The sequence below is a fragment of the Somniosus microcephalus genome, chromosome 12 (assembly GCF_052327205.1).
Source record: "Somniosus microcephalus isolate GS21.2 chromosome 12, FLI_Smic_1.0, whole genome shotgun sequence".
In the NCBI taxonomy this organism is placed as follows: Eukaryota; Metazoa; Chordata; class Chondrichthyes; order Squaliformes; family Somniosidae; genus Somniosus; species Somniosus microcephalus.
Window position 1 is genome coordinate 193,374,369 of NC_140998.1, and position 25,241 is coordinate 193,399,609.

Genomic DNA, 25,241 nt, shown 5'->3' on the forward strand with positions numbered 1-25,241 from the left:
ATGTCAGGCTAACTGGCCTGTAGTTCCCTGTTTTCTCTCTCCTTTCTTGAATAGCAGGGTTATATTTGCTACCTTCCAATCTGCTGGGACTGTTCTAAAATCAAGGGAATTTTGGAAGATCACAACCAATGCATCCACTATTTCTGCAGCTACCTCTTTAGAACCCTAGGATGTAGGCTATCTGGTCCAGGGGATTTGTCGGCTTTTAGTCCCATTAGTTTCTCAAGTACTTTTCCCCGACAGATTAATTAGTTTAAGTTCCTCATTCCCATTAGCCCCTTGGTTCCCCACTATTTTTGGTATGCTTTTTGTGTCTTCTACTCTGAAGACAGATACAATATATTTGTTTAAATTCTCTGCCATTTCTTTTATTCTCCATTATAATTTCATCGGTCTCAGTGTCTGAGGGACTAACATTTACTTTTGATACTCTCTTCCTTTTTACATACTTGTAGAAGCTGTTACAATCTGCTTTTATATTTCTTGCTAGTTTACTCTCATAATCTATTTTCTCCCTTTTTATCAATTTTTTGGTCATCCTTTGTTGGTTTCTAAAGCTCTCCCAATCCTCAGGCTTACTACTATTCTTCGCAATATTATAAGCCTCTTCTTATAATCTAATACTATCCTTAACTTCTTCAGTTAGCCACGGATGAAGTACTTTTCCCGTGGAGTTTTTACTTCTCAATGGAATGTATTTTCATTGAGAATGTTGATGTATAAATGGTTTCCACTGCTTACCTACCTTCATACCTTTTGATCTAATTTTCCAATCTATCTTAGCCAACTCGCTCCTCATACCTATGTAATTAGCTTTATTTAAGTTTAAGACTCTCGTTTCAGACTGAAGTATTTCACTCAAACTCAATGTGAAATTCTATGATATTATGATTACTCTTCCCCAGAGGATCCTTTACTTTGAGATTACCAAATAACCCTGTCTCATTTGTCGTGTTTCTGTCAGCCAGCTTTTAAGTCCTCCACTCAATGCATAATTTTTGATGGTTATACATCACTTGTAACTGCTGTTTTAATTTCATATTTAAAATATCCTTAACCCTTACAGGATAAGTTATTTTTAGCGCAAAGTGTACTCCACAATTTTTGATAGTGCATCAAAAAAAGTGTGAAAAATCAAATTTTTCCAGAGGTGGCACGCCCCCAGATTCCCTGCAGAAAATAAATCTTACACCTTCAGCACTTGCAAATGCTCTCCGCAATGTCCAATTTCAGCGCTGTTGCAAAATACATTTCCATGGAATTATATTTTTTCTGTGCACTAGAAGTGATGAAACTTTTCATCTGCAGCTTAAGTTACAAAAAGCAAGTGTCCCATTGCAATTTCAGTACAATTACTTGTTTTCAGACTTGATTCCCTATAATCAGGGGCTGTTCTTGAATTGTCAGCTTTTCTGAGACAACATAATTTTTTTTAAACTGATGGCCAGCTTTTGCTGGTTTTCTAGGTTGGCAGAAGTGCAAAGATATCTAATGAGAGGAAAGAAAAATAAATTAATTTGTATGATTCACAACCTCATCACCCATTACCAGCTAGACTCATACAGCAATTGGTAGGGCCCATGAAGATGAATTTGGTGATTGTTAGAATATCTTAAAATGGTCAAAGTATCCCAGCAAGCTTTGGTTAGCATTTTTAGCTCTCTAGCTAATGTATGACCAAAGACCGTTTGGAAAGTAGACAGAATAATAAACACTAGTACGATAGCAAAATACTGCAGATGTTGGAAATCCGAAATAACGACAGAAAATGCTGGAAAAACTCAGCAGGTCAGGCAACATCCGTGGAGAGAAATTTGAGTTGACGTTTCGGGTTGGACCCTTCTTCAAAACTGGAAAGAAAAGAAACTAGATCGAAGGCAGGGCTGCGATCGGACAAAAGAATAAAAGAAACAAAAGAAGTAAAAGAGATTAGAAGCTAGACGAGATGGTAATAGGCTGGGATTAGGTGTAAAGTGTACTGGCAGGGCAAAAGATAGCTGCCAGGTGTGAGAGAGAAACAAAAGGAAAGGGGGGTGGGGGGAAAGGAGTGGAACAATTACAAGAGAAGATGAAATGGGGGCCGAGCTTATGATCTGAAATTGTTGAACTCGATATTGAGTCCGGAAGGCTGCAGACTGCCTAATCGGAAGATAAACACCCAGGTCAAGAAATGGCCAAGACACCATATACCACAGTAAAGGATAAAGATTGACCTACATACTTAAAAGTACAATAAACAAAACTTGTGGAACAGAATTGGAGGCCGAAAAGATTAGAAGCGGGGTAAACACCTAAATATGCGGCCTCCGCAAACGTGCACCTACATATTATGTTGTACGTAGGCACAGCCCAAGGTATCCAATAGTATAAGAACAGAACCTGTCTCCCTCCGACCTGCTCCTCCCCCCCTCCACGAGCAGAGCATTATCGGGGTGGTCAGGAGCCTGGAGGGCTGGAGCTGGTCGCTTGAGGCCTTAGGAACCAAAATCTGTTGTTCTCTTGGGGTTCGGAGCACTCTCAGGGTCAGTCGGAAGCCACAGCAATGCAGGCAGCCTAGAGAGCCAAACGTGATTACTCCAGGCCTGGGAACCAGTTTATATTATTTGCATGTCACCTTGTCCATTTAATATAATATTGTAGAACAGTTAAATAAAACCTAATACTCTTATTAGTCAATGCAAATAAAGCTTGTTGATTATAATACTACTCGGGCTAAAAGGTGAGCAGTTATTGTTGCTGGACTAACAACTCTTTATTACGACAGTTACTACGGGAAAATCCGCTAACAGTGATCCATTTATATTTTCCTGGTGGGTGGCACAATATACCATGAAGGAGAGAAAATGAAAATTTTCAAATGGGTAAGGCTGCAGCATTTGGTACCATACTAAAGTACTTTGGTGCCATGCTAATACAAAACAAAACTAAGATAGATACAAATAATGATGCAGTTTTAAATTTCATAGGAGAAAGAATTAAATTGCATTTCTTACACCTATAAGCAGAGGTGTTAAATATAACAAATGTTCATAGTATCATCACTAAACTGCTCACAAATTTTCATATAATTCACACTTAAAATTAAACATTTACACTCAACGGGCTAGAAATTTGGTTGGTAGCGCCACCGATTAGCGCCTAAAGAGGCCGAGAAGTGGGGCGCTAGCCAATTTCCGGGCGGGCGCAGGGCGCCTAGCACCTCGCCCCATATTGAGCATGCATTTAGCACCCGCTCATGGGCGCAGGCAGATTATGACGTCATTTGAGTGTGCAACGCCTTTTGGGCGCCCCGGACCGGAAATTCAGTGGCGCCCCCCTCCGTAGCGCCTGGCGCTAATAGTGACAGCTTACCTGGAACCTTACCAAGTCGCTCTCGGGCTGGAGGAGCGTTATTTAAAGGGGACTGGTGTGGTTTAAAAGCGGCAGCCATTTTTGGAGCACAACTTCCTCGAGAGCTACAAAGAGTTGCTGAGCTGCACACTGAGAGACATTTGACCACTGAGCCAGCGCAGGCAGATGATCTTCAGCCTTCTGACCATCACCTTGCTGTTGGTGAGCCTTAACAATGGGGAACCTTCCTGTGGGCAGTTATTATGGGGGCTGCATTGGAGGGGAACATCCTGCTGCTGAATCATCTGGAAAGGGCACTGAGACGCTAGGAGAGGGGGGCAGGCATGGCCAGGCGGGGGAGGGCCAACAGACGTCGCCACAGCAGACCTTACGCTGGCAGAGTTTTCCGACAGCAGTTTTCCTACATGAACATGTCGGAGGAGCAGTGTGTCAGAAGGCTGCAATTTAGAAAGGAGGTGGTGACTGATCTGTGCCAGCTGCTTCAGCCAGATCTGCTGCCTCAGATAAGGTGCAGGACATCTCTGTCGGTGGCCGAGAAGATGCCTGCTGGCCTGAACTTCTACGCGAGCGGCTCTTCTCAGGCTGCGCGTCAGAGGCTGATCAGAAGTAGCTTCTAGGCCCCTCTCATGGAATGCTTGCTGCCATTCCAAGAACAGGAATGGAACCGGTCTGATACCCCCAAGCCTGTGAAGGGCAAGATGCATGTAAATAGCAGACATGGCCATTGTATAGCAGACATGGCCATTGTAAATGAAGAAAGTGTTTCATTACACAAAATGTGGTTCCTTCAAACATGAGAAAGCTATGGCAACAGAAAGCAAAACTAATACACTGACACATAACTGACTCTCACACCCGGGAGACTGTCCAAAACATAAATCACATTCCGACCATCTTCCTTGGCCTTGATTCCACTGCTCCAACCAAAGCATCCAATGCCCCATCAGTGAAGCATTCCGCCCTCTGCCTCACCCTTTCCATGTCTTGCTAGGCTGGTGCGCCACAGGTAGGCTCCCACTGATTTGAAGGCCTACAAGGCAGTGAGTGTGTCTGGTGATGCCAATTGACCTGCCCCTTTAAGAGCTGGCCGGCGCCAGTGTGTCTCAGGGAAAGTGATTATTGACAGCACCTGCGCTGCGCCCCGCCGCCGCGAAATTGGGTTACGCCGCCGGGTTAGCGCCTTAGGAGTCTCGTGCAGCGCCTGATTTAGCGCTGCAATCACCTTCAGGGGCGCTGCAACCCAATATTGCGCTAGGTGCTGCAAAATTGCGCCTGGCGCTAAACTTTGCACTTCGCCAGGACTAGCGCCCCAAACGGGGCGATACCGAATTTCTAACCCGTTGTTATTTTGTAACGGTGACACCCTTGTAAAACTGTATTGGCCTCTGTGTCATTTGAGAACAGTGATATCACTACTAGAATAGTCCAAGCATTTTCAATGGGAATTTTTGAAAATTTATGCTAACAGGTTGCAAGCAAAGGCAAGTCCCCACATACAGAGACGAGAGGACAAAACATTGTCCTTTAAGCTTATGAAGCTAATCTTGTGGATAATTTGGCTGCTTATATAATAATCACACTAATTAAGAGATTTCAGCACTGAGAAAAGCTGAGCTCATCCAGCAATTATTAGGTTATTATGCTATGAAGATGTTCACGTAAAATTCCCTCAAAATACAATGGATCATAGATCCTTTTTCTTAAGTACCATTTATTCATTCTTAATTCCAGGGTGAACAAAAAGCAGATTATTTATGGAAGCACTATTCACAAGTTGCTACTGAACACAATTCTTTATGAATGAAGGAGAACACAACTCATAATGAATTGTACAGGTCTTTGTCACAAGAACAAATATGCAGTATTACATTTATACAATGTGTATGTGACCTTCATTTCAATTTTAAATTTATCTTTTAAAGTCTTGGTCCAGTATGTATTTATTTTTTCTCTTGCATAGTACACATCACCACAAAGCAGTGTTCTCAGATACACTATATAAGCATATGATGGTCACTATATGGCGAGGGTGCTTTGCTTCTGAAAGCGACACCACAGAAAAGCTTATTAGATTGGCACAGCTGCACTTACAGCTAATGTTAGTTGCCATTGAGCACTAACATTGAGCTTCACTCCTTTCTTAAATATATGGTGGCCTGAGGTGAAGTAGCTCCATGTGAGGTTGTTATCTCATGTCATAGAGTCATAACGGCACATCGAGTCCGTGCCGGCTCTCTGTAGAGCAATACAGTCAGTCCCATTCCCCCACTCTATCCCCATAGCCCTGCAAGTTTATTTCCCTCAAGTGCCTATCCAATCTCCCCTTGAAAAAATTGAGTGTCTCCGCTTCCACCACTTCAGTCAGCAGCGAGTTCCAGGTCCTCACCACTCGCTACGTAAAAAAGTTTTTCCTCACGTCCCCCCTGTATCTCTCACCCAAAACCTTAAATCTGTGTCCCCTAGTCCTTGTACCATCAACTAGTGGGAACAGCCTTTCCCCGTCTAGCCTATCCAAACCCATCATAATCTTGTACACCTCTATCAAATCACCCCTCAATCTCTAATGAAAACAAATCCAGCTTCTCCAACCTGTCCTTGTAGCTAAGATCCCCATGCCTGGAACCATTCTGGTAAATCTCCTCTTCACCCTCTCAAGGGCCTTCACATCCTTCCTAAAGGGTGATGACCAGAACTGGATGCAATACTCCAGTTGTGGCCTAACCAGCGCTTTATAAAGGTTCAGCATAACTTCTCTACTTTTGTACTCATTACCTCAATTTATGAAGCCCATATGCTTTGCTAACCACTCTCTCAGTATGTCCCGCCACCTTCAGGGTCCTATGCACATTAACTCGCAGGTCCCTCTGTCCCTGCACACTCTTTAAAACTGTGCCATTAAGTGTATATTGCCTCTCCCTGTTCCTTCTGCCAAAATGCATCACCTCACACTTCTCTGTATTAAATTCCATCTGCCACTTGTCTGCCCATTCTGCTAGCCTTTCTGTGTCCTGTTGCAGTCGATTGGTATCATCCTCACTGTTTGCCACACCCCCAAGTTTGGTGTCATCGGCAAATTTAGAAATTCTACTCTGTATTCCAATATCCATGTCATTTATATATATCAAAAAAAGCAGTGGCCGCAGCACTGACCCTTGGGGAACACCACTGTCTACCATTCTCCTGTCTGGAAAACAGCAATTTACCATAACTTGCTGTTTTCTGTCCTTAAGCCAATTCCTTATCCAAGCTGCCACTGACCCACCTATTCCATGAGCCTCAATTCTGTTAACCAGCCTTCTATGTGGTTCTTTGTCAAACGCCTTCCTAAAATCCATGTGGACAACATCCATTGCATTCCCTTCATCAATCCTACCTGTTACTTCATCAAAAAATTTAATTTGATTAGTCAAACATGATCTGCCTTTTACATATCCATGTTGACTCTCCTTAATTAGCTGAAGCCTATCCAAGTGCCAATGATCTTTTCCTTGATTATTGTTTCTAAAACTTTACTCACCACTGATGTTAAACTGACTGGCCTGTAGTTACTAGGATTGTCCTTACACCCTTTCTTGAACAATGGTATCACATTTGCCACTTTCCAATCTTCAGGCACTTCACCCACATCTAGGGAAGATTGTAAAATTATGGCAAGCCCTTCTGCTGTCTCCTCTCCCAATTCCCTTCACAACCTGGGATGCAAGCCAGCTGGACCAGGTGACTTATCTACTGTAAGCATACCCAGTCAATCTAGTATATTCTGTCTATCAATTTTTGCCCCTTCCATTGCTCTACCTTTTCCACTTCTACCGATATTTTGTCAGCATCCACCTCCTTAGTAAACACCGATACAAAGTATTCATTATGTATTCTAGCCTTGCCCTGTGCCTCTAAGCATATATCAACTTCTTTGTCCCTAATAGGCCCCACCCCGCCTCTTACTCCCCGCTTACTGGTTACATGCCGATGGAAGATTATCGGGTTCCCTTTTATGTTAACTGCCATTCTACTCTCATATTCTCTCTTTGCCAATCTAATTTTCATCTTCACTTCCCCTCTCAACTTATTGTATTTGGTCTGGTTCTCCCTTGATGAAATCACCCTACATGCATCATACACCCTCTTTTTTTGTTTAATCATCTTCTCTACCTCCCTCATCATCCAAGGAGGCCTTGCTTTGGTTCCCTTACCCTTCCCTCTTGTTGGAATGTACCTAGCCTGTATTTGGAAGATCTCCTCCTTAAAAATCACCCATTGTTCTGTTACAGTTTTTCCTGTCAGTCTTTGGTTTCATTTTACCCTGGCTAGATCCTTTTGCATTCCATTGAAGTTAGCCCTATTCCAGTTTAGAAGTTCCACTCTAGATTGTTCCTTGCTCCTCTCCTGCTAATCTAAATCTTATGATCTGATGATCACTCGTATCCAAGTGTTCTCCCACAGACAGTTGGTCGACCAGGCCCTCCTCATTCCCCAGCACCAGATCCAGCAATGCCTCCTATCCTAGTTGGGCCAAGAACATACTGGTCAAGGAAATTCTCCTGAACACATTTCAGAAATTCCTCCCCCTCCTTTCCCTTTTCCCCAACATTATCCCAATCAATATTTGGGTAATTAAAGTCCCCCAATACTACTACTCTATAGCTCTTGCCTATCTCTGTGATTTCCCTATAGAATTGCTCCTCTACCTCCCTCTCACTATTTTGGAGGCCTGTAGAATATCCCCAATAGTGCGATCATACCCTTTTTGCTCCTCAACTCTAACCAAATGGATTCTGTCCTTGTCCCCTCAAGAACATCCTCCCTTTCCAACACTACAATGTCTTCCTTAATCAGCACTGCTCCTGGCATGCTCTTCTGCACTCATCATTGAACCAGGGTTGGTCCCCTGGCTTAATGGTAATAACAGAGTGATGGATATGCCTGGCCATGAGGTTACAGATTGTGGTGGAATACAACTCTGCTGCTGCTGATGGCCCACAGCACCTCATGGATGCCCAGTTTTGAGCTGCTAGATCTGTTCTGAATCTATCCCATATTCATTAAGTATTCTAAGTGGTAGTGCCACACAACATGATGGAGGGTGTCCTCAGTGTAAAGACAGAACTTCGTCTCCAGAAGGACTGTGCAGTGGTCAATCCTACCAATACTGTCATGGACAGATGCATCTGCGACAGGTAGATTGGTGATGACGAGGTCAAGTTGGTTTCTCCCTCGTGTTTGTTCTCTCACCACCTGCCACAGCTATGTCCTTCAGGACTCAGCCAGCTCGGTCAGTTGTGGTACTACCAAGCCACTCTTGAAGTCCCACACTCGGAGTACATTCTGTGACCATTGTTAGATCGAGGTAATTTCAGTGGACCACACTGATCTGAGGTCAACACACTAAAATTAAAGTTTGCGAGTCTGGTGGTAAGTTTTAAATAGTCGATTTATTGCATCACTTGATTTACACTGTTTGACTTCCTTTATCCGACTAACATCATATTCAAAATGGCTGGTTTTTATGCAGCAGCAGATGTACCCGCTCCCTTTATTCTCCAGGAGTGCTGAGTAGTCGTCCGTTGAGCGGGCGCGGCACTGCCACGCCAGTTCGGCGGGTTGGGGGGGGGCCATGGCGCCCGGGATAGGTGACATGGTGTTCATGTCCACGAGGCGGCGCCGAGGCATGTCGACCAACAGGCCGTGGGCGCACAGGAAATCTGCACCGAGGAGTGGGGAGAGCACCTTGGCGGCGATAAACTCCCAGTAGTAGCGGCGGCCTGCGAGGTCGATGGTGACGGTGCGGGTGCCGTACGTCCGGATGTCGGTGCCGTTGGTGGCAGCCAGCGCAGGGCCGCGGCTGCCTCGCTGGATCTTGAGGGCGGACGCGGGGATGATGCTGCGCTGCGCGCCCATGTCACATAGGAAACGGCGTCCGGAGGCGCTGTCCGTAATGTACAGCAGCGCGCCTGCTTGCCCCACGGCCATCGTGTATGCCGGTGTGGGGGCGGTAGGAAACGTGCAGGGATGGCTGCAGCGGCGTGCCCGTGCGCCGAACCGGGTATGGAAGTAGCAGTAGCCCTGGGTCAGAGGGCTTGGGGGACGTGGGGGACTGGGGGGCCTCGTGGCCGAGCGATAGAGGGTGGAGCACGCGCCGACGCTACGGAGGCCAGGTCGGGGGTGACGGCGTGGTTGGAGCTGGCAGACAGGAGCTTATCGGCTTCGTCGGCCAGGGACTCGAGGTCCGTGAGGCTGGACGCCATGATCGCCGGACGGATGCTGGGAGGTAGTTGGCAGATAAAGAGCGTGCGGAAGAGGGAGCTGGGCGGTTTCTCGTCGGTCAGAGCAAGCATGTGTGAGAGCAAGTCTGACGCCGTGGAGTCACCGAGGCCCGGGAGGTCGAGGAGGTGGCAGTTCCGCAAGAATTGGGAGGCTGTGAATTTTTTAATGAGCGCGGCCTTGAGATGTGCGTACTCGCCTTCCTCCGGAGGGTTTTGTAGTGTTGTCCAGACTTTCATGATTGTGGAGCTGCCCAGGGAAGCGAGGAGGTAGTCGTACATCGTTGCGTTGGCGGTGATGCCGCGGAGTCGGAATTGCGATTCGGCTTGAAGGAACCAGGCGGTGGCCAGGTTCTCCCAGAACTCCGGCAGCTTCACAGAAACTGCGTTTGTGTCAGCCATGGTTACGCTTAGGAGTCGTCCTGAGCGTCGGGGTCACCAATGTAGGAGTCTACGTACTCCTAGCAAAAAATACTGAACTCGGAGAGGTTCAACAGAAAAGGTTTAATTGTTGAGGCTGCATGCTGAACACAAAATGGAGTCAGAGACTACACAAAGTATGACTGCCTTTCATCAGTGCACAGCTTCGACTGCTCCTCCCCCACTCTGGGCTTAACTATGTTGCAGATCGAGTTTCTTAAAGGTGTGACCCTTCTTCAAGGCATGACACCTGATTTATAGTCTACGGACCAGAAAGCGGATTGTGTCCTTTCTGTGATCGGTACGCCACAACATCATACTGTGGGGCTTTCTGACTGGAAATAGTCAATTAGCAAGGGTTCCCACACGCTGGAAATGAATTGGCCAATTGAGGGAAAATTGCATCAATCTGGCAGACCCATTTACATTCGTGTGGGAACCCTGACATTCGGGGAACCCGACAATTCCCCGCACCTGCGGGAAAATCGACCCCAATATGTTTGGGCAACCCCTCCCTGAGAATATGAAGTGTAAATTTGACTATGAAAAAGTAACACAAACAATATTGCATCTATATTAGTTAATGTTTACTGATATGAAAGGACTTCTGATGAGAAAAACAGAAAATGTTACAAGCATACATCTGGTCAGTTAGTGTCAGAGAAAGAAAGAGAATTCGAATGAAGGGTCTGACTTGGAACGTTGAGCTGTCTTTCTCTTTCTGATGACCTGCATTTTCTACTTTTCTTTCAGGTTTCCAGCATGCACTGTTTTTCTTTTTAACTGAATCTGCCAGTGGTGCTTATGAGTTATTTCCCTTTCGAACACATGATTTAAAAGCTGTAAGGTATAATTAGAGATACAGCAGTGATATCATCTCAAGAAAAAACATCATTGCATTTTAAAAGTTGACTACAGCTGATTGTATCGTAAGAAAAATTCAAAAACTACTTGTAAAACATCCCCTAGCTATTACTAAATAATCACTGCTGCCATCTTGACATACTGGTTTCAAGGGAATGTGATGTGTTTTTTTATACCTATGACTGACATTTAGTCTTGCTTGCTCCATTGTTAGTCTCAAGTGAAAAGGATTGAGTGGGCTCAATCCAGTTTCCTATGGACATTCCTGCACAGCACTCTGCTACTCTGAATTAGGCACTAATTCAACAATTCTTTTTTAAAGGATAAAAGAAAGACCCAGTGGTAAATGGAAATCTTATACTAACTTAGTAAAATGGTTGCTTTAAGATGCATTTTGAAGAAAGCTGGTAGAAGAGAAGCTGTGCTTTGCACGTGGCCTACAGTGATTGAGGTTGTAATTTTGGTTGAGAAGTATAGTATATTGAACGGTAATGTTCTCCAGTTTCAGCCGGTAAAGTCGATCAATATTAGTTCAGCACTAAATTTATTCTCTGTAAGTAGCTGCCCATATTTTATTCACTATCCCATCCCGCAGACAAAAATAAAAATGAAAAACATACAGAGACAGTAGCAAGAATACTATATTTCAATACTTTTCAAAGAATAATACTTTTCAAAGAATAACTCTTGAGATTATAAGTATGATTGCATAATCTGAGACTTCCAACAGGGAACATTGCTCACAGTGAGTGCATTTCAGGAAATCACGGGCGCACAGTGCATGAGTTCCCAAGATGTGCACCCTGTGAGGAGTGCTGAATCATGGAATTAGACCGTATGGAATCATGGAATTAGCCCGTACGTTCTGAGGGCAAATATCAATCACATTTGTGTCAATCACAGTTAAGGCCATCTCTGATCACTTCCTTGTATCGCTCTCCACCCACATACCCCTTTCCCCTCCCAACCCTACTTCTTTCTGTGTCAGCCCCTGGAATAAGCTCTCTCCCAATTCACTTACAACTGCAATTTCAAAATTCCAACTGTCTAGTCTTTGGTCCTCCATTCACCATGACATTTCTGCAGCTACCGATCTGATCAACCATACCCCCAGCACCACCTTTGATGCCCTAATACTCATTAAAACCATTACTCTCTCTCATCCTGGCCATTCCCCCTGGTATGGCCTGCATCTCCATTCCCTTAAGTCCAAGGGACGCAAACTTGAACAGATATGGCGAACAATTGGGTTAGCAATTCACCGCCAGATCTGACCGCACCACATAAAGCACTAAAGGGTCCTGCTCTCATCTGCCAAAACTGCTCACTATTCCAGGATCATTCTGGGATTTAAAGATAATCCTGGCTTCTTCTCTCCACTACAAACCATCTTCTTAAACCATTCACCACCAGATCTGGCTGCACTACATAAAGCACTAAAGGGTCCTGCTCTCATCTGCCAAAACTGCTCACTATTCCAGGATCATTCTGGGATTTAAAGATAATCCTGGCTTCTTCTCTCCACTACAAACCATCTTCTTAAACCATTCACCACCAGATCTGGCTGCACCACATAAAGCACTAAAGGGTCCTGCTCTCATCTGCCAAAACTGCTCACTATTCCAGGATCATTCTGGGATTCAAAGATAACCCCGGCTTCTTTTCTCCACGACAAACCATCTTCTTAAACCCCTCTCCCCGTCTCTTCCGCACTCACCTCCAACAAGAAGTGTGAGGAGCTCATGGACTTCTTTGTCACTAAGATTGAGACCATCCGATCAGCTGCCTCTGCCACTTCCCTCTCTTCCACTAGCCCACTGGGCCAAACTTTCTCGAAGGTTCCCCCCTGCGCTAGCCCTAAACTCACATCTTTCTCCAGTTTCTCTCCGATCTCCCTTCATGCCCTCTCCGAGCTCATCTTGTCCATGAGACCCACTTCATGCTCCCTCGACCCTATTCCCACTAAACTGCTGACCACCCAACTTCCTTTCCTGGCTCCCATTTTAGCTGATATTGTTAACGGTTCTCTCTCCTCAGGTACTGTCCCCCTCACCTTCAAATCTGCCGCCATCACCCCTCTCCTCAGAAAACCAACCCTTGACTCTTCCATCCTTGCAAACTACGCCCCATCTCCAACCTTCCTTTCCTCTCCAAAGTCCTTGAATGTGTTGTCGCCTCCCAAATCCATGCACATCTTTCACGGAACTCCATGTTTGAATCTCTCCAATCAGGTTTCTACCCCTGCCACAACACCGGAGTGGCTCTTATCAACGTCACAACTAACATCCTATGTGACTGTGACAATGGTAAACTACTCCTCCTCATCCTTCACTGCCCATCTGCAGCCTTTGACAAGGTTAACCACACCATCCTGCTCCAACGCCTCTCCACTCGCCTGGTTCCATCCTTATCTATTTAATCGTAGCCAGAGAATCACCTGCAATGGCTTCTCTTCCCGCTCCCGCACCGTTACCTCTGGTGTCGCCCAATGATCTATCCTTGACCCCCTCCTATTTCTCATTTACATGCTGCCCCTTGATGACATCATCCGAAAACACTACATCAGTTTCCACTTGTACGCTGGCGACACCCAGCTCTACCTCAACAACGCCTCTCTCCACCCCTCCACTGTCTCTAACTTGTCAGACCACTTCTCCGACATTCAGCACAGTATGAGCAAAAATTTCATCCAATTAAATATTGGGAAGACCGAAGCCATTTTCTGTAAGGGGTTTTCCTTGAGAGATTTCCCTGAGGTTTCTCTCTCTGGAGGCCTCTCTCTCTTGCACAGTAAAACCTTGAGTGGTTCGACCCACTCACCCCTTAGATTCTATACTCTGGACTTAGGCGCAGGAACTACAAGGTAGAGAAGACTCTTGTAGACCAAGTTTGATTAATCAAAATGACATTTTATTGCAAATGGAAAAATGTCAAATCAAATGCAACACAGATAAGAGAATACATGGGAGGGAAAAACAAATAATAATAATCAACTTTATTGTCATTGTTAGTGCACAAGTACAAACATAAACAAATCATAACGACATCATACTAACTAAGGCAAATACAGGCATCTTATACTCTACAAAGATCATCATGAAATAAGGAAACACACGGAACATCAAGGGACAACAACTCATGTTAATTGTACCCTTAAATCCACCCCCTTATTAAACCTATCTAGATCTGATTGTGAAGGGCCAGAAACATGCTCACCAATCCCACTAGGAAGTGCAAAGTTTTGAAGTCAAGTCTGTCTTTTGATCCCTTCAGGCACTCCGTCTCCTTGTGGATCGTGGAACCCCTGGGTACTGCGCCACACCTCTCTCCTGAGGTGGGGGTCGGGGGCGGCTGGACACCGGCGGGCCTGGATGTCGGCGGGCCCCTCTTTCCTTGGCTACGGCCCGGGGATGGTCGATGATCTCCCGATGGTTTTTCCCGGGGCGGGACGCTGGCTTCGAACGACTTTCTTTATACTGTCATAATTCTTCTTCCTCCTCCGACGGTGGAGAGGAGTCCGCTGATCTTTCCCCACACCAGCTCCTCTTTGCCCAGCTCAAAAGCTGGACCGGCTGCTGAGGCTGCAATGACTGTCCGACTGCAACCTGTGAGAAGCCCTTTCTCCAAAGCTGCGGGTGAAGTTCACTACCAACCGCCTCCAACTGCCACCACACAGAAGTTCTCCTCCGTGCCTTCCCGTCTCTACCAGTGTGTTCAACTGCCGAAAAAGTCCTACAGATATACAATCTTCCCCAGGCCTCCACTTCCCGCCCAAAATCAGGTTAGTCTTTGTTTTCATTTTGGCGGGCTGGGAGCACAGCGGGGCAGTTATTATATTTTAAAATCATTTTCGATGGCCGGTAAAGGCTCATCTCTGATTTGAAATGGCCCTCATTGTTTTTAATGCCCTGCTGATCTTGTTACCGAGCCCTTGGTGCTGTTCTCATGAATATGAGATTGTCCCCTTTTGTCTGGGTCAACATTTAGATGGCCTCTGTCTCCAGGCCGATCTTGAGTGGATCTGCATCTAATCCATATGCATAGGTGTGGGTCTGGTTTCGTTCTCTCAGAAACGACTTCCAGAACTTACTGTGGGTTGAATCCACATAGCTGTCTGAGGTTGCGCAGGAACCATTTTAAAGTGTCCCAATAAGCTGGTCACATGGTACGGCGGCCATTTTGTATGCCCCTTTTTCCTGGGCTTCTTTTAAAACAGTCTTTAAAATCATGGCCTCTTCTGCCTATTGACCCTTATTAATACAAAATCCAATTTTGCGAATCCTACACTCCCCCCTGATGAGACTGTAACTTGCTTGGAGTATCATAATTCTGGGTGAGCAAAATTTTTTGACCTTCCACAATCTAACCATCCCCAGTATTTACCTATCTATGACCCCATGACACATGCATTTCCCATTTCAGAAAAATCTAGTGTACATTAAGCATCTATAGATGGCAATACCTTGGAGTTAAAACTTTACAACTTACTTCCAGGTGTGGAGGGGGTCCTTATACCCCTACATCACCTAGTACATACACATTATCAAATAATAATCACATCTAATGAACTTCAATAATAAAAATGAAATACATACGAAAATCCAAAAACACATGAATCAAATCAAAAATAATACAGAGGAGGGAGGGAAAACTTTAACTTTATACAAAGCAGCAAAAATCTAAACAGGTGTCTCTTCTTCTACCCGCAGATAATGCTCCCTCCATTCCCCTCTATTCTCATACTTTTGCGAATGTTTGACCTTTTTACAGTGTACAAACAGCAAATAAACTACAATGATAACCTGGCACACTACAAGAATGTGGGAGGCTATCCTAATCCAGGAAGGGACTTCTATATTAGTGAACAGGTCCCACCACGGTGGGGTTACTATATCCAATATGTCTGCCCCTATCTCTAAAGTCTTCTGCTCCAGTGTGTAGAAGTGTTTCTGTGAAACAACAATGGCTTTTAATATCTTGGTGAGGTGTTCAGGGAGAGGGGGAATGATATATCCAAAATGTGCAACGAAACACTGCAGATCGGTGAAATTCTCTTTCACAGTGATGTGAACAGTGGAAGGTTCAGGAATGGGGACAATTCGCTCTTGGGCCACTTGAACTTCTGCCCTGGGCTTGAAACAGAAGCTGCTGTCACTAACCGGACACCAACCGTGCTGTCCATGCTGGCAGTGGGGCACTGCAGTGGTGACACAGTATGTCCCACCTCCTATATGTGCCACCTGCGGGGGCACATGGCCTTGTGCCATTGCCTCCATGGTGCAATTTATAGGCTTCACGCCAGCAGTTCTAAACACGCACTGTGGTTTTAAATGGGCGTTCAAGTGCTGGGGACACAGGATGATGTGTGCTCCCCGGCTCCGGCACCCTGAGAGGTCAGTACCCGTCATTGCATGCTCCCATCGAATGACGTAAGGTGGGACCCCTGTGTAGCGAATGTGCGCACCCCCCTGAATGACTCCAATGTTCTCCACCCTGTATACTGGGGCGGGTTTGGCTGTCTTTCCCATCACCGGCATTCTTACCACTATACCCATAATGGTGTGATTAGACCGTCCACAGTCCACTGGGACTGGGTAGGCCTCTGAAGCTAGTCTGAGCTGGCACGGACTCAATGTATTCTCAAAAGGGTGGAGGGCTGCGAGATGCTTGTTGCTGATCCAGGAGGGGACTAAGCCTTGCTTTAAATCCTCCAGATTACTGCGGCCCTCGTCCAGTAACCACGCCCCGTATAGCACACAAGCTTCGTTCTGCGCAGCCTGATCGGACGCATTCCGATCCTCCCTGATGAGAGCATTTACCGTTTTGGCGTGTTTTTCCAGCTCAGCTATTATTTCTTTTAAGTGTAGTGTCATGGCTTGGTCCTCACGTAACTCAGGACCCACTACCTTATTCTCATCAGTCAGTATCTTTCTTAGCTGTGTTTTTAAATCATTAATTTGGGTTTGCAGCTCCACGTCATCCAAAGTGTTGATGACGGAAGTCCCTGTGTTAAAAGCTGTGAAAATATAATTTGCTGCACCCCTTCTTTGTCTCCCTATTCTGTCCAAGACCTCATGTGGAGTGGTGTACAATTCTGCTCTGTCGACATCGGCAAAGTCGAATTCGTAAAACTGTTTAAACATGTTTGTTAACAGGACTTGGTATAAATACTCCGTTTCCCTGGGGCACCACACTGGCAATCTTACCTCGGTGAGGTTTAAAATCATCGAAGCCACCGCGTAGTGGACCCCTTGGTACAGTACCTGTCCTGTGGGTACCAATACCAATCCATTCCCGGGTCCCTTTGTCGTGGTGGGGCACCCTTCCTTGAGGGCTTTGGCTACCGGAACTGTGGGCAAGGGCTTGCGGGGTCGGGTGATGAGCTCAGTGGCGTTTACTGGGATCTGAGAATATGGGACTCCGCACGCGCGTGTGCTGACGTCCCACCTCATTCCTTGCCCAGCATCCTGCCACTGCCTTTGGAAAAAGATGGAGACGCCTGTGGGGCAAGCGCTTTCTGAACCCCACATACAGATGTAGATCCCCTCACCTGGTTCCCACCATTTGTCCCAACAGACGCTCAACCCCCCGTGAGTTCCCGTTATTGTCCGATGGGTGTTGTTACCCAATCTCTCCCATTCCACAGTGGAATTCTTCATGGTGCTGCTCAACTTGCGCAGCCACCACCAACGGTCCAAAGGTACATGTCCCATACAGTTCAAGCAAATCTTCTTGCCCACGGTGACGCTGATTCGGGGTGCAATGATCCGCACCCTGGGGCACATCAGAGACATTTCTCTGTATGCAAACCCCGTCTGGCTGGAGTATTCAGAAGAGTTCGACCCCAGCCAGCCTGGCCATCTCCCTTCATGGAAATAGGCAGCAGTCTCTTCAGCGTCCCGTGAGCCGGTTCCATCAGTCGCAACGGGACCTCTGTTGTCAGAGCACCCATAAATGGTCGAGTCCTTAGTGCGGCCCCGATAGGCCCAGCTCCACCCGATCATCACGAACGCGACGAGGATCCCTCTCATCTTTACTGGCTCCTGCAATCAATCAAACAATATAGCCAGGCTCCCGAGAGATTCTGGCTTAGGTGACGGCATGATCGGGTCTTTCGACCTCGATCCAAAACAACACACACACTGGGCAGATTTAAAACTACTTAAACTCTAATCATTTTAATATATTTACACACCTTAAAACTTAAACTTAAACTTAACTATGTACAGCGCTGCCCGTCCCCGGGCGGCTTGCCTAATCCCTGATTGGACTGCAGCTCGCCTCTCCCTGTGGTGAGGCTGCAGTGACCTGTGGCTCTGGACTGCAGCTCGCCTCTCCCTGTGGTGAGGCTGCAGTGACCTGTGGCTCTGGTTCCCCACAGCCTTTTGCTGTTAATCAGGGACTGTGTTTTTTCAAGGATTTCTGAAGTCGGCGTCTACTGAGAATGGGGGACTCGGGCCAAAGTTTTACTGGCTGGGGCGTTCGGGTCGACCTGTGAAAAGGTATTTTGGGCGTGGCTCCCTTAGCGAGTGGACCTTCGGGTGGGACCTCAGCTCTCACAGTCCGTGGCTCTTCCACGACTGTGGGCTTCGGCTCCCTCCCCTCAGGCTCCGCCCCTTTGGGATTCGGGCAGGCTCCCTTGGCGAGTGGACCTTCGGGTGGGACTTTAGCTCTCACAGCCCATGGCTCTTCCACGACTGTGGGCTTCGGCTCCCTCCCCTCAGGCTCCGCCCCTTCGGGAATTGGGTCTGTGGCAGACGGCTCCTCCTCACCTGTCCCTACAGGTGGAGGATCTCTGCCCCCAATTTCTACCTCCCCCACGCTCGAGTCGAGGGCGGGATCTCCGTCCTCCGACTCCTCCTCCTCCAGAATCGGGTCGAGGGCGGGACCTTGTTGTTCGGGTCCCTCCTCGTCCGAGTCCTAGGCCATCGGGGAAACCTCCCCCCAGGTGGGCGGGACTGCTTCTCCTTCCAAGCAGGCTACAACGCCAGCTTGTGTGGTCTGTGACTCATCGCGCGCCTCAGGCTGAGGATCTTTACCCTCAGACCTGGCTTCGGTTGCTGATGTTCATGCACCCGGTTTAAGCAGTTTGCACTGATTGATGTGAAACCATTTAGTGCGCCGGGGCAATTTCACTGCATATACCATGGGGCTGGTTTTGCCTACAATCTTGTAGGGTCCCCGGTACAGTGGTTCTGAACTCCCCACTCGGGCAGAGTCTCCTACCATGACCTTATCTCCTACTTCCCACTCCTGGGCTCCGGTGGCGGGGATCGATAGATCTTGTACCGATTCCCGCCTGGCCTTATCTATGGCTCTCTCACCGGCGCGGATGGTCAGACCCAGGAATTTCACCTCCGGCTGGCCGACCCGTGCCTTCTTTGGGTTTACTTTGAAACCCTTTCTTCCTAACAGCTCCAATAACTCGGCCAATAGTGGGCCATGCTCCTCTCTCGAGTCTGTGAACAGGAGCAGGTCGTCCACATACTGCTCTAGCTGATTGGGCTGGCTGAACTCTTTTAAACTCCCTGCCATGCATTGATGGAAAATGCTGGGGCTGTTGTGGAAACCCTGTGGCAAGCAGTTCCAGGTGTACTGTTGCCCTTTAAACGTAAAGGCAAACTTGTACTGATCCTCCCTCCGTAAAGGGATGGACCAAAACCCATTAGAAATATCCAGCACCGTGAACGTGGTCGCGGAGGCTGGAATACTTCCTATCAGGTCGGCAACTGCTGCTACCGTCGGCGTGAAGGCTGGGATGTTGCTATTGAGGACTCTGTAGTGCACCGTGGCTCTCCAGGAATCGTCCGGCTTCCTCACCGGCCATAACGGAGAGTTCACATGGGTGACTATCGGTCTCAACACGCCCTGCTGCACCAGTGAAGATATTGCTGTCTCCATGTCGGGCTCCGCTTCCCTGGGGAAGTTGTACTGTTTTTGGGGTCGGGCCATGGGGTCCCCGTCTACGCTAACCTCAAACCCGGTGACCCTTCTGCAATCGTGCTTGTGAGTGGCAAACGTCGCCAGGTGGTCGCACACGAATGCCTGTAAATCTTGTGGGACACCCGCGACCATGAGCTCGAGGTCGTAGCTCTCTTTTGGCTTCACGGTACACAGGGTCCCCCTTTCTCCTTCCCCTGGGATGACGACTACCTGGCCTGACTCACCCATACCGCTCCCCAAAGACAATGATTTCTTAGGTCCACGAGGATCCCGTGTTCGACCAAGAAATCGGACCCGAGGATCCCTTTCCCATTCTCCACCTCCCACTTCATTAGTATACACCTCCACTTGGTGCGGAGTGGTCCTAAATGAATGGAGAGGGGAATGGAATGTGCGCCAGCCTGTTCCTTGCCTGTGAAGCCCGACAGAATATATGGAACCCCGGTGGACAGAGGCGAGGTGGCGGGGTTATCTGTGTGGATCATGGTGCACGATGCCCCCGTATCCAACAAATAGGTCCCCTTCACCTCCTGCACTTCCATCTCCACGAGGGGTCGCCTCCATATATCGTATTGCAGCGCACACAAGTAAACGGGCTGCGCCGGCTCTAGTCATTTGGGCACAGCGGTCGGGGTTTCGGGCACAACAAGACCAGTGGTGACAGCTACTTTCCCCTGCGAAATCATCAGAGACCGCATTGTCTCTAAAATCGATTCAATCGCAGTGGGATCCACAACTGCACCGGCTTCTTGTGCGGGCAGGAGCTACGGCTTGGGTTTGGGCTGGTGCTGGGGCGGTGGTCTGGGCTTGGGCTTGGACTGCGGGAAACTTCCCTTTATTATCCTTCCACGGATTTCTACAGTCCTTGCGCCAATATCCATCCTTCCCACACCTGTAGCAATTGAACTTGGCTTGGACAGGGCGATTCCCTTCCTGCCTCCACTCCTTCTTGCTTGGGGCTGCGGGTTTTGCCTCATGCACCTTTCCTTTCTGGGGAGGTGTTTCCTGACCTCTACAATTCTTATACGCCACATTTAACTGACGGAGCACCGTCTCTTCCGTGACACCGGGACCTTGGGGATCAAACCAAGGTCTGGCTAGGGCCCGTATCTCTGGCAAGCTGTTGGTAACCAAGCAACGGAGCCAATGAACCCGCTGTTCGTTGCTCATTTGAGCCCGTTCAGGCATACCCGGACAGCTGCGTCGATACATTGGCCACAGCCTTTCTGCGAAAACCCGTGGGGGTTCTCCAGATAGCTGCAGGGTCCCTTCCACACGGTCGAACGGACTACTGTCGTCCACTCCCATTACCTCTAAAACTTCCTCCCTGAGATCCGTATACCCTTTCCGTCCCCTCTTGCCATCCTCTGAGAGGCACTGAAGGATTGTAGGATCCAGGGAGAAAAGCAACAGTTTGACCTGTTCCTGTTCATCGCAGTCATTGATGGCTGCTGTTTCCTCTATCTCCCTGAAGTGAATCGAGGGATCTCCCTTTACTGTGAGCCGTGTGAGGTGGCTCACCATGGACCTTAATTGCGGGCCACCGTAGGGCACCACGAGCTGGTTCTGGTGGAGTCCGATACTGCCATCGGCAGCGTTGGGACCGAACTTCTGGTGCCGAGCGGGACACATTGGTGCCGGTCCCGGCTTTGCTACCAGTGGCTCTTCCTCACACTCCATCTCGGCTACCTCCTCTTTCACTACCCCCTCTTTTTCTGGCCAAGTCTCACTATAGCGCGGCGGTGCTGAGGGCTCGGTGGCTGGTACCACAATTACCTCAGCTGGAATCGGCTGTTTAGAATTCCTTTAAAAAGTCCATGTGACTGGCTTTCGGGCTGACGAGACACACCATGCTTTTTGCCTTTACCAGGGCTGTTCTTAGGTCCTCTATGGTCTTTTGGCAGGGGCCGTGGTCTGTGCTCTCAAACCCGTGCTCGAGGGCTAGTTTGTAAGCTGCCTTAACCTCCACTACTCTCCTCCTGCGCTCTTAGCTGTTGTGCGAGGCGGGCGCTTTTCTCCCGTATCCTCGTTTCATTGATCTTTGCCTCAGTAACCTGGCACTCCAGGTACTCTATCCTAGCCTGATGTTGACTAGCTACCACTTGGCGCTCCTGATTCAGCGCATGAAGCGCTGTGATGAGTTTTTCCCCACCCATGGCCTTTTCCTCTATCTCTGCTGCCTGGGTTGTGATCTTGGCTGCCTGTGCTGCAACGACTTGGTTCAAGATCTGGACCTGCTTCTTGTAACACATCAGCCACACTGCCTTTTCCACTGACTTCTTATGCTCTTTGCTCTCTGTCCACCTGATGGCTGCGTCCACCGGACGCCCATCCAGCAAGAGATCGGAAATCCACTGTTTAGTGAGATTTACCTTGCCAAAGACATAATCCGCTATCCTCTCATCCATTGCATTTTGACCATTCAAACTTGGATCTACTACATTGCAATCCTGCTGCCAGAGTCCCGCCGTGATCGCCATTTTCTGTAAGGGGTTTTCCTTGTGAGATTTCCCTGAGGTTTCTCTCTCTAGAGGCCTCTCTCTCTTGCACAGTAAAACCTTGAATGGTTCGACCCACTCACCCCTTAGATTCTATACTCTGGACTTAGGCGCAGGAACTACAAGGTAGAGAAGACTCTTGTAGACCAAGTTTGATTAATCAAAATGAAATTTTATTGCAAATGGAAAAATATCAAATCAAATGCAACACAGATAAGAGAGTACATGGGAGGGAAAAACAAACACAAACAAATCATAACGACATCATACTAACTAAGGCAAACACAGGCATCTTATACTCTACAAAGATCATCATGAAATAAGGAAACACACGGAACATCGAGGGACAACAACTCATGTTAATTGTACCCTTAAATCCACCCCCTTATTAAACCTATCTAGATCTGATTGTGAAGGGCCAGAAACATGCTCACCAACCCCACTAGGAAGTGCAAAGTTTTGAAGTCAAGTCTGTCTTTTGATCCCTTCAGGCACTCCATCTCCTCGTGGATCGTGGAACCCCTGGGTACTGCGCCACACCTCTCTCCTGAGGTGGGGGTCGGGGGCGGCCAGACACTGGTGGGCCCGGATGTCGGCGGGCCCCTCTTTCCTTGGCTACGGCCCGGGGATGGTCGATGATCTCCCGATGGTTTTCCCCGGGGCGGGACGCTGTCTTCGAACGACTTTCTTTATACTGTCATAATTCTTCTTCCTCCTCCGACGGTGGAGAGGAGTCCGCTGATCTTTCCCCACACCAGCCCCTCTTTGCCCAGCTCAAAAGCTGGACCGGCTGCTGAGGCTGCAACGACTGTCCGACTGCAACCTGTGAGAAGCCCTTTCTCCAAAGCTGCGGGTGAAGTTCACTACCAACCGCCTCCAACTGCCGCCGCCCAGAAGTTCTCCTCCGTGTCTTCCCGTCTCTGCCAGTGTGTTCAACTGCCGAAAAAGTCCTACAGATATACAGTCTTCCCCAGGCCTCCACTTCCCGCCCAAAATCAGGTTAGTCTTTGTTTTAATTTTGGCGGGCTGGGAGCACAGCGGGGCAGTTATTATATTTTAAAATCATTTTCGATGGCCGGTAAAGGCTCATCTCTGGTTTGAAATGGCCCTCATTGTTTTTAATGTCCTGCTGATCTTGTTACCGAGCCCATGGTGTTATTCTCATGAATATGAGATTGTCCCCTTTTGTCTGGGTCAACATTTAGATGGCCTCTGTCTCCAGGCCGATCTTGAGTGGATATGCATCTAATCCATATGCATAGGTGTGGGTCTGGTTTCGTTCTCTCAGAAACGGCTTCCAGAACTTACTGTGGGTTGAATCCACATAGCTGTCTGAGGTTGCGCAGGAACCATTTTAAAGTGTCCCAATAAGCTGGTCACATGGTACGGCAGCCATTTTGTATGCCCCTTTTTCCTGGGCTTCTTTCAAAACAGTCTTTAAAATCATGGCCTCTTCTGCCTATTGACCCTTATTAATACAAAATCCAATTTTGCGAATCCTACAATTGTATTCAGTCCCTGCCACAAACTTTGTTCCCTAGCCACTGACTCCATCCCTCTCCCTGACAACTGTCTGAGGCAGAACCAGTTCACAACCTTGTTGTCATATATGACCCCGACCACATATCTGCACCATCACTAAGACCACCTTTTTCCACCTTCGGAACGTCACCTGACTGTGCCCCGCCTCAGTTCACCTGCTACTGAAACCCTCATCCATGCCTTTGTTACCTCTAGACTTGACTATTCCAACGCACTCCTTGCCGGCCTCCCACGTTCTACCCTCCGTAAACTTGAGGTCATCCAAAACTCTGCTGCCCATGTCCTGACTCACACCAAGTCCCGTTCCCCCATCACCCCTGTGCTCGCTGACGTACATTGGCTCCCGGTTAAGCAACAACTCGATTTTAAAATTCTTATCCTTGTTTTCAAATCCCTCCATGGCCTCGCCCCTCCCTATCTCTGTAACCTCCTCCAGCCCCGCAAGCCCCCGAGATATCTGCGCTCCTCAAATTCTGGCACCTTGAGCATCCCTGATTTTAATCGCTCAACTATTGGTGGCCGTGCCTTCAGCTGTCAAGGCCCTAAGTTCTGTAATTCCCTCCTTAAACCTCGCCGCCTCTCTACCTCTCTTTCCTCCTTGAAGACGCTCCTTAAAACCTACCTCTTTAACCAAGCTTTTGGTTATCTGCCCTAACATCTCCTTATGTGGCTCGAAGTCAAGTTTTGGATTTTTAACACTCCTGAGAAGTGCCTTGGGACGTTTTACGATGTTAAAGGTGCGATATAAATACATGTTGTTGAATGTGACTTCATCTCTGCTGCTTGTTATTTTATAAACTTTTTCTGCTTTGTTATCCTTCATCTTCACGAGTGTATATCAAATTTAAATTTAGTGAGAAAATTGCTATTACCTCCTTAAAATTAGATGATTTCTCTAGAGTAATTAAAAATGAGTTTTACTAAATGCAGACCAGAATGTACGTGATGCTAAAACTGCAGGAAGGTAGCATAGACAATATGGCTTTTTTTTTTAAAGTCTAGTACCAAATTTTAGATGACCGACAAAGGTTACTTTAACAGCCCAGATTTTGAGGTCAACAGCGAAGGAACGGTGCTTGCCGTTCATTACACTTACAGCTGCCCACAGACTTTTCATGGGCTTTTGAGTGGCAACTTACGGTTACTCGAGATCCTTTTCAATATGGTGCCTTCTAGCGGGGATCTGTAGTGCGTGTGAGTAGAGCAAGCAACAGTGTGTCTCTTCATCCAATCGGATTGAAGAATCCTCACCGAGACACACAGACTAAACCAGGAAGTATAAATTAGAAGATTCAATATAAAATCATGTACAGAAAGTGAAACAACGTGAGGGAAAGAAAGATGGGATTGAGAGAGAAAGATAAAA

The 25,241-nt window shown here is 47.5% G+C and overlaps 1 long non-coding RNA gene across 1 annotated transcript in view; it reads left to right on the plus strand.

The window, feature by feature from the left end:
- LOC147109826 (uncharacterized) overlaps nt 1-25,241 on the plus strand; it is a 44,924-nt gene that overhangs the window by 11,571 nt on the left and 8,112 nt on the right. Inside the window, exons 3-4 of the long non-coding RNA XR_015080357.1 lie at nt 14,166-14,673; nt 22,825-23,332. This is a non-coding gene — a long non-coding RNA (uncharacterized LOC147109826). The remainder of the gene's footprint in view (nt 1-14,165; nt 14,674-22,824; nt 23,333-25,241) is intronic.